The sequence below is a fragment of the Gavialis gangeticus genome, unplaced genomic scaffold (genome assembly GCF_001723915.1).
Source record: "Gavialis gangeticus isolate Ggan-Ray unplaced genomic scaffold, GavGan_comp1, whole genome shotgun sequence".
NCBI classification, from domain to species: Eukaryota; Metazoa; Chordata; order Crocodylia; family Gavialidae; genus Gavialis; species Gavialis gangeticus.
The window spans coordinates 8,104,988-8,113,307 of NW_017729002.1; the positions used below are offsets into that span (position 1 = coordinate 8,104,988).

Below are 8,320 nucleotides of genomic sequence, written 5' to 3' on the forward strand. Positions count from 1 at the left end.
TTGAGAAGTAAATTCAAATCTGAGAAGTAAACTCAAGTTATAGCAAATTATTGTGGATGCTCTCTCAGGCTGAAACACTTTCTATAATGGCACTTTCTAAAGCCAAAAGACTGACTAGCAATGCTAGCCCGAACCATTCAGTTTCTCATTCAAAATGAGATAATGTTGCCACTTTTTGCTGAAAGCAAAATGAAACAAAGGAACATTCTTTAATGGAAACATATGACATCAGACACTTCAATACACTCCAGTAGAAACTGCATATACCTTTTTATTTCTCCCCTTTTATATTATCCCTATACAACCACTGAAGAGTTGCATCTTTTCTAGCATTATATGTTACAGAGATCTTAAATCACAGCCTTAGGGCTTGAACCTTCATACATGATTGTGTCTTCACTGAATGGGTATCACAGAGTTTTAGTTAAATTTGTAACTGTTCCTTCATACCTGGGACCCAATGTAAACTCTAGAATATATCACTTCTGAGTGTCCTCCTTTCAGTGTGATAATTCTGTTGGAAATCTTGATGAGATTTCAGAATATACCACATGGTAGCCACGTATAGCAAGTTGGCATGTTCCAAGACCCCCATATGGATGTGGGGATCCTCTAAGATAGCTTAAACTCAGGTGCCAGAACACTGAAAAATTCAATATAGTGTAAACACTGCTGCTCTTGATGTCAAGTGGATCTTGATAGCTTAATTTAGGATGTCGGAAGAATTGGAATGAGTCTTTGAAGAAGAAGATGGGATGCACAAGGAAACCTATCAAAACAGCTAAGCCTTTGGTCATTGAGGGTGCTAACACAGCTAAATCCTCAGAAGGGTGTGAACACTCTTGTTAGTAGAATAAGAATTCCAGCTATTTTCAGGGTCATATGATGTAGCAGGGCTTTATACACATTGTTTTGGATGGTGATAACATCTGAAATGCTTCTTTCAATTAGCTGAATTTCATCCAAGCACTGTATTGCTGCTTCCTAAAGTAAAATGGAATCATGATTCATTATAGAGCCTAAGAACAGACAGATTGGCAATGGAATTTATGGCTAGGTAATGCTGTAGAACCACTGATGAATCGCCATTGTTCCTTTCACTCTCCCCTGACCCACATATATCTTCCTTGTAACAGCTGAGTCAATAGGTTGCAGAGAATACTTTTTATGATTTATTTATTTTCTTTTTCTATGTATTAATTGTCAAAATATCTATGCTTTATCCCACCTTTATGTTGTTTGAAATTATTTGGTGAATATTTCCTACTGTCTAGATTGTATAGGCATGCCTTGAGAGGGTTCGATAGTTGAGATTTGATGCATGTTAATAATTTTAATCCCCTGGAGCTCTCCTTGCATATATATGAAATAATTATAAAATATATTATGTCTGTATCTTACTTTAATATCATACACAGAAATACTCTCTTTTAGATATATTCTTATAGTATAAATACAAGAATTATTAAGATTTATCATTTTATAACGCCCTAACAAGCAAAAATAGAGGTAGAGGCAGGCTATCTACAAGGTCATAGTGGTTTACCTAAAGATGCTCAAGTGTCAAGCGGAAAACCCAAATGGCCCCTCTTGAAAATGCAGACCAGTGTTTGAGTATGCTGCCCTCTATTGGCTGGTTGGAGTTGATGCCATGCATAAACTGTCTATAGGTGAAACTATGCAATGTACAGGGTGTAGAGACTTTGATTCTCTTTTGGAGCTATAGACCTGTGGATTCTTCTCCCACAGATTCAAATATGTATGGTTTATGGAGAGGTGGTAGCCTGTTATCATTACAATTAAACCAAAATCCCATTAGAAGGTTGATTCTGGCTGCTTTCAATGCAAAAAAAAATATTGTGCTTTCCAATTTCAGATTTGTACAGTTAAGAACTTTTATAGCTAGAACTAGCTTAGAAATAATGAAATAAATGAAGAACTCTTGGCTGACAAAAGTAGTCATAATGAACTAGGTGTTAAGCAAATGTTAAAGAAAATAGATATATTCATTGATGTGAGGCTCTTACATGCTAAAACAGATCAAAACAACAGGGAGAAATAAATGGGAGAAGAAACGGTTAAGATTAGACACTTTCATGATAAAAGCATCATAATACCAGAAAAGGAATGATTCATTCAACAACCAGTTTTCAATGGCAAGAATAGTAATGTATACAAAACTTTCATTCCTGAAAAAATGCTTTTCTTTTTTTCATTAAAAAATAATCCCATCAGCAATATATCTTCAACACGGTTATGATTTACAGATCCCTGATGCATTCAAACAAAAGATGGAAGAACTGAAGTATATATCAAGTTCTTCCCTAGACCTGTATACATGGGTGACTGGTGCCTCTTCAGTCAGGGGAGGCACTTGCCCCCCAAGCAGCCAGTCAGTGACCGCGGGGGGGGTCCCCTGTGGCCAACTGCGCTGACTGGGGTGGGAGGGGTCCCCCTGCAGTTGATCATGCTGACCCAGAAGTTGCAGGGGCACTTCTCCAGGTGCCCCCACTCCCCAGTTGGCGCTTTCAGGGGTGGCACCAGTGCTTGCACCTGCACCCCCCTGCTTGTTGCCTAAGCAGGGAACGCTGGCTGTCAGGGGGTGCACCAGCACTCTGAGGGGGTGCACATGCACCCCCCCATGCATCGCCACTGCCTGTTCAGTTATAGTAGGTGAAGTATTGCTTGTAGATAGTGTATTTTCCTAAGATGAATACTGGTTATGGCAATAATATTCCCCCTGGTGCCTCTGAAATGCTTTCTAGTCATTGTTAGCTATGTCAGCACTTCCCATTCCTTTCATTTACTAACCTGGTGACTCTTACTTCCAAACCCATCTACTGATCTTCATTTAACTTCATAAAAGAACAAAATAAAAGATGGACATAACATTAAAATGAAACACCTTTGGACATTCTAAAGACTGCAGACTTTTTTTCTAAAAGCAGTTAAGCTTGCTAAGTAACATTATGACTTATGCATCATTTATAAACCAATGCACTTAAAAGCACAACAATGAATAACTTGACATGTAATAAATATTATTCTGGCCACAAAATAAGCTTGATTATTATCCACATAAAAGAGGTTTCAATACTACAAATAACTTTAACTTTGACCATTCATCTAAAAAGTGTTTTCAAGAAAGTGACTTTTTGGAGTTAATAATGTATTTTTTAGGTGTATAATAAATTGTTGAAAATGTGAGTCAATCTTGAAATGCAGATTCGATTCTGAGCCTCTTTCCAAATGTAGGCTAATTCTAAGCATTTGGGTTTTTTTTAAAAAAGCGTTCTGCTCCATTGTTTACAGATGAGGACCCACAATGCAATGAGCTCTACTGCTCACTAGCCAGCATAGAAAGCATGAGTGAAATAATCAAACTTATTCCTACATTCCTATCTTACCATCATAGGTAACAAAATTAAAAGAGCTGATACAAGTGTGTATACATACGCACAAACAAATAACCAAAGGTCTATTTGTACTCTGGGCTTTTAGTCAAAAATCTTAGTGATGTCAACTACAGTTCTTTGCAGAAAAGCTCTAGTTTTCTCTTTTCTTTTTTAAATGGAAAAGAACAGTGATGTAGAAAAAAATATATAAAGGAAAAGAAGTAGGCCTGAACTTGTGGAACGATGGGATATTTATTTTGATCACCTGTATTGGTTTGTGAAATTGTGCTTGGTCTGCTTGCATTCTTTGCAGTTTATTAACCCTGCCTGGCTGTCACCAGCATGTATGAGAATGGGCTATTATTGCAAAGAGCTGGAGAGTTGGGACTTCCGAGTTTTGTTTTCAATGACTTCTTCAAAGTGGGAATAATTTAATTTCTCAGTAACTCTGGTGCTTCCTTTTGTATAATAGAGGTAATTATATTTACCCCTGAAGGGGTTCAGATGCTTAACGAATATTTGCAAAGTTCTTTGAGATTATTGGCTGAAAGTTGCTGCAGAACTGCAAAGTGTGCTTTTGCAATCAGAGAAAATGGTTTCTTTGGGAAAATAAAGCCGGCATTAAATAAAGTCTGGATAAACAGCCACGTGGTCCTTGAATAAAAACACTCCAATTTAAAATAACTTATGAATTCAGCTAATTAAAAGCAGCATAAAGCTTTCCAATAAGATGGATTCATTCACGTTAGAGTAAAGGTACAGTAGTCATGCCTCAGAGGCCATAATCCTTTATGTCGGTTTTTCCACAAATGTGGAAGAAGAAAGAGCAGAGAGACCTTTCACAGTATAACTGAAAATTAAGAGCATATCTGGATAATGTTTGTGTTTCTGAATGCTTTTCACTTAAAAAAAGCAAAATGCTGCAAAAGGAGGAGTTACAGCTATGTTTTTCTTGTTCAGTGAATGATCTTTCCCAGCAAGAAAAACAGGCTTGCAACCTGAGATGTAACAAAAAAGATGAAGGCAGGCAGCATTTCCTAGTGTGATTGTCACAAGACCGGGCTGAGTTTGTGCTGGCTAATGTTCCCATTTGCAATCTCTTTTTCCCAAGTGTGAAAACTGTAATATCTTCCATAGATATGAAAGAAAGATGGGAAATACAACATTTTGATCTCTTCAGCCTGCTGTACTTTGAATTGTTGGCCACTTCTAACTTCCATTGTTTTTTACAGCCCTTGACTCTGTTCTGGTCTATGTTTCCTCCTATATTTTTACCTTTGTAATAGGGTTGTGCAAAATTTCACCTGCTGTTTTGTTTCAATGCTGTTTTGATTCATTTCGAGCTTGAAACAGCAAAATTGAAATGAAACGGAGGGCTTCAAAAGAGCCTTGGAATGAAAAGAGGCCAGTCGAAATGTTTCGAAGCAGCAGCCAGGTGGTGGGAGGCAGGGGAGACCCACGGCTGCGCCCACAGCCCCGTATGGCTCAGCCCGGCGGGGAGCGTAGCCCCCTGGCTCTCCTTGCCTCCTGCCACCGGGCTGCACTCCAATGAGCTCCGCCAGCCCCATGGAGCTCAGCCCAGTAGTGGGAGGTGGGCAGAGCCAGGGCTGGGCTCTGCCTTCTGCCACTAGGCTGATTCAGCGGCTTGCAGCCCTGTGGAAGACCCGATCCTGGTGCGGGGGGGGCAGAGCACAGCCCTGGGGCTGGGATCCACCCCCCACACCAGGTTGCCAGCCCCTGGGATGGCTTCTCTCATCTGGCAGGCAGATCAGGGGCTCGCACCCCTGGGAGGACTCCAGCACAGCCCCTGCAGCCCTCCCAGCGGTGATAGTGAGCCCCTGATCAGCCTGCCTGCTGCATTTTATGTTTCCCCATAATAACTGTGGGCAAAATGTCAAAACAGCATAACAGTTTTGACAAAATGAAACGGAACAGTGGTTTCAAAACAAAATGAAACTCGAAACTAAACACTGTTCCACTGAATCATCAAAACAGACACCGAATCAAAATAGTGCTGCTTCGCGTGGCCCTAACAGCAGTCTAATTTATCCTCAACAGGAATACGTAGAATCATCTTCATAATTAAAAGGGCTTCCCTTCAGCCTTTATTTACTGCACAGCTTTAAATCTGCAAGTCCAGGTGCATAGTTTTAGCTCTGTAAGAAATATGGGTTTTGATTTACTTTGTAATTTGAGAGACTGATGCTGCTCCAAATGTGTTATACAGTTCATTATCCTGCCTCCTTCTATTCTGACTGGTAGAGTTTACTGGTTTTACATAAAGCAGCACTTTCTGGACAGAGTCCTAATGGACAGAGTCCTAAAGGACTTGCACGCAATACTGTTATTTGTGTCCTTGCATGTTGGACCTTGCAATCCTTATGTAATTGTCAGCAAATCCTGTTACACTGAGACCATCAACATTTAATTCAGTGCCAATGGACTTTTAAATGCAACCTCTCTGTCTTTCCCAGTCCCTACTGAGAACTCAGCTGTGTTTCTACCCCAGGTAGTAATTTCTGAAGTATTAAAGTGCTAAGATACAGAATATTTGCACTGTGCACATTACATTTTTGTATTTGTGCCATGGCCTTTGGCCAAAACAGTGAGACTTTTTTCTTTCTGAAAGTCTGAATAGAGATGGACCTAGTGACAGGCTCTCCTCTAATCAGTCAAAATAGCAAACTAATAACAATTCAACAGTTTTGATGGTCCTCATTTACTCTATCATGACTTTCACCTTTGCAAAATCTTATATAACATCCAGCTTTTTCCTATTGGTAGGACTTACCAATGCACATGCTCTCTAAGCAGACAGTATGTTATGTGCTCATTGGGAATATAAAACTCCCTGTAAGCTGAGAGAAGTCTACAAGGCAGCTCTTGGTTTGATAACACAACACCTGCAAGCTGACTTCCTGAGGAGTGCAGGCTACTGCAGGGGCAGGCAATTATTTTGGGCGGAGGGACACTTACCAAGTTTTGGGAAGCTGTGGAGGGTCGCATGGGTAGCTCTGCCACTTGACAGTTGCCCTGCCCCTGGTTGCCATATTGGGACCAGAATTCTGACCTCCTAGCCCCTGACCTTTGACATTGGAAGTCCCTCCCCTTGCCCTGGGAGTACTGCTTTTAGGAGGAAAGGTGCTCTGATCTGGAAACTGTGAAAAAGATATATATATGTATACACCTACACACACACCCCCCCACACACACAAATACACATGCACACACAAAAAACATCTACTATAACCTATTTTAATTTTATTTAAAAATATTTTTCTCCTGATTTATGTGTTTATAAAAAGTGTATCTAGAGGTGGATGCATAATAGCTTAAAATATAGTCCTACTGTGTGTTTTGTGTAGGCAGCAAGGGCTGTAAGTGGTGGTGTGGTTGAGAAGACTGTGTGTGAGTTTGAGTGTGTGTGTGCACATGCGTGCACGGTGGGGTGTGGGTATGGTGGCTGGGCGTGTGCTGAGAGAGAGAGCCGGGGCTGGGCTGCCATCTCCATAGCATGCAGCTCTAACGCACTGCATGTGAGCCTCACACGATGCAGCTAGGCAGACCCCATGCCCAGGCTCTGTTTCTACAACCCCACCCTGGGTCTCTGCCAGTCCCAGGGCACTTGCACAGGCTCCGTGTTTCCACCCGCCACCACCTTTCCCTGCATTCCCTCCTGCAGACTTGCCCACAGCTCCCTGCAGCCTCTCGCTTCCTGCAGTGCTTCCCACGGCCCCTGCCGGGGCTCACCACCTGCCACAGCTCCTCTGTGACTCCACCACCTGCCGCAACCCCGCCACTCACCATGGCTCCGCCATCTGCCGGAGCCCCCTGTGGCTATGCTGCCCACCGGGGTCTACTGCGCCTGTGCTGCTGTCACCTGCTGGGGCTCTGCTGCCCCCTGGGTCCCACTGGAGCCTGGCCATGGCTCTGCCACCTACTGGGGCCTGCCTTCTGCTGTGGTTCTGCCGCCTCCTGGGGCCCATTGCCTCCCCACTGCCCATTGGGACCCAGCTGCGGCTCTGCTGCCTATCAGGGCCTGCTGTGCCACCTGCAGGGGCCTGCTATGGACCCACTGCCCACTGGGGCTCTGCCACCTACCAGATCCCACTGCAGCTCTGCTGCCCACTGGCTCCTGCCGCTCGCTGGGGCCTGGCTACGGCTCTGCCTCCTGCCAGGGCCCACCACCTGCTACTGTTCCACCACCCACTGCAACCCCACCAACTGTTGGGGCCCACAACGGCTCTGTTGCCCACTGTTGCTCCACTGCCTTCCAGGGCCCACTGCAGCCCCACCTCCCGTTGGGGCCCAGTCATGGCTCTGCCACCTGTCGGGGCCCACTGTACTGCCTGCTGGGGCCTGCCGCAGCCCTGGTACCACTGGGGACCACTGTGGCTCCACCGCCTGCTGCACACGATGTGGGTCCCGCCACTCCCTGCAGGTGCCACTTCCCATGCTGCTCCCCACAGCCCCCCTCCCACCACACCACTCCTTGCAGCCCCCACCGCTCCCCACAACCACCACTTCCAGCCACTCTTACCTCATTTTCCAGCTCCAGGTGCAGGGGCCAGAAGCCACAGAGGCTTCTGCTTGGGGCTGAGGGCAGGAAGGGGGTGGGGGCTGGGTGGAGCCGGGCTAGCCTTGTTGCTCAGCCACAGGCTCCCGCTGGGTCCTGCTGCTGCTGGTCGCCTGTCATCTTTGACAGGTGGCCACAGGCAGATATAAATTAATTTTCTAAAATTGTTTAAGGCTCCATGGGCTGGATAGAACAGGCTGGCAGGCTAGATCTGGCCTGCAGGCCATATTTTGCCCACCCCTGGGCTACTGGATATATGAAATTATGGATGCAGTAGGCTGATGTTCCATCCAAGCTCATTCAGAGAAAAATCTGAAGTGCAGAGGATCAAAGGGTCAGATTTGTCTTT

The 8,320-nt window shown here is 44.2% G+C and overlaps 1 long non-coding RNA gene across 1 annotated transcript in view; it reads right to left on the reverse strand.

Moving 5' to 3' along the window:
• Positions 1-188: 188 nt before the first annotated feature.
• The window catches only part of LOC109290749, a 101,887-nt gene continuing 93,755 nt past the window's right edge, over positions 189-8,320 (reverse strand). The window contains exon 4 of the long non-coding RNA XR_002095674.1: positions 189-984. This is a non-coding gene — a long non-coding RNA (uncharacterized LOC109290749). The remainder of the gene's footprint in view (positions 985-8,320) is intronic.